At 37.4% G+C, this 1,636-nt stretch overlaps 1 non-coding gene across 1 annotated transcript; it reads right to left on the minus strand.

Moving 5' to 3' along the window:
- Positions 1-967: 967 nt before the first annotated feature.
- LOC138989474 (small nucleolar RNA SNORA70) lies at positions 968-1,100 on the minus strand. Its single transcript, XR_011465774.1, has one exon. It is a non-coding gene; the product is annotated as a small nucleolar RNA SNORA70 (small nucleolar RNA).
- Between the last annotated feature and the right edge of the window lie 536 nt (positions 1,101-1,636).

A 1,636-nucleotide genomic window follows, 5' to 3' on the forward strand; every position in this document is an offset into this window, starting at 1 on the left:
TATGGGATGAACGTAATAGTGAATTTTTGAAGGTTTTTGTAATTCAAAGTCATAGGTAAAAGGCATTAAAAAAATCTAAAAATGAAATTTATATACCATTGTTTTTAAGGGTAGGCACTTTCAATATTTCACTTAGCCATTGTGATAGAGGTAGCAAAATATAAGTCATGCAGATTCCAGCTCCATAGGGAAAAGCTTATGCCTCAGTGTCTAAAGGTGGTATTTATATACCATGGCAAGAGGCACTACTGAAATGTTGGGGATAAGTTAGAAATATACTTTTGTATTATTGTGAATAATAAATAATAGATACAAAGATCTGTAAATGCAGATATTCTTAATTTAGATCATTCTGGTATTGTCAAATACTGAGAACTCATGCACCAGACTTATCAATGGTTCATTCAGAAACTATTACATCTGATATTTAACCTACAGATTTGTTAGTAGACTTGGACCTTGTGTGGTGCAATTTAAAATATTCAGTAATTTAAATATTATATCCAATCTCATCATATGCTAAGAAAGTTATTGACATTGCTTCTGTTTCTTGGTTTTTGGGGGTTTTTTGACAGGAAAGTAGGGTTCATTGGTGGGCATGATTAAGAAGGAGACAGTGCCAAGGCTCTTATGAGTCCTGAAGGCCATGATTAGGGATATGTTTGACCCCACAGCCATCCAGTATGAACTATTTTTCTGCCACCATGTTTTCAAATTCACCCACATTAAACTTGGTAAATCCCACTTCTTGGAGATGTGGACCTTCTGGTGGCCAGGGAACTTGAAGTTGGCCCTGGAGGACCTCAGTCTCATGCTCCTTGTTCTGCAGCTTGGTGTGGATGAACTTTATGATTTGGTCAGTATGGCCCTTGGCCACTGTGCCCTGGGGCTTCCTAAAGGTACCACACATACTTGTCTGGAGCCTTAGTTGGGGACAGCCAATTAGTCATGAATGTCCACTGGAAAGAGTTGTCTCCAAGGTCCCTTAGGGCAACCTGTACGGGCAGCAGGCTGCCTACACTACCGAGGAGGCTGCTCTTTGCAGCCATTGCACACTGCCTGCTTGGGGAAAAGAGCACAGTTGGCTCAACTAGTTATAAGTCTTGTTTGTTCTTTGTTGTCAATATATTGTCATTTGATTTGGTTGAGTTTCCTCATCCCAAATGACTTGGTTATAAAGACCTGTGTATTTTCCTTAGTACTTTTGCATAGCTCATTTTAAGATAGAGACTTCCACAGATTTGAATATATAATTTTATAAATGGATCTCTCTTGAGGATATGCTGAGAAAAATGAACTGATACAATGTTTTTGCACTCTTAATCAGACATCAGAATTACATGGTATCTTCAAAAGGTAGCATGAAACAATTTTCAATAGCTATTTCTAGGCATGCTCTTTCACCAAGATTATTATCGAAGCAGTTTTGCTAGGAAGCATTTGTGTAACATACCATATGCCAAAAACTATTTGTTGATTTAAAATATGAGGGCTGAGTTTTTGAAGAGGAGATTTTGGTGTGCATAAAGTTACACATGCAATTGCATTTTCCCCATTATTACCTAGTCATGCTACAGACTGTCAACCAGAGAACTCATTTATATTTTTTTAAAGATTTGCTTTGCTTGCAAAGATT

Source organism: Bos mutus, chromosome 1 (genome assembly GCF_027580195.1).
Source record: "Bos mutus isolate GX-2022 chromosome 1, NWIPB_WYAK_1.1, whole genome shotgun sequence".
Classification (NCBI taxonomy): Eukaryota; Metazoa; Chordata; class Mammalia; order Artiodactyla; family Bovidae; genus Bos; species Bos mutus.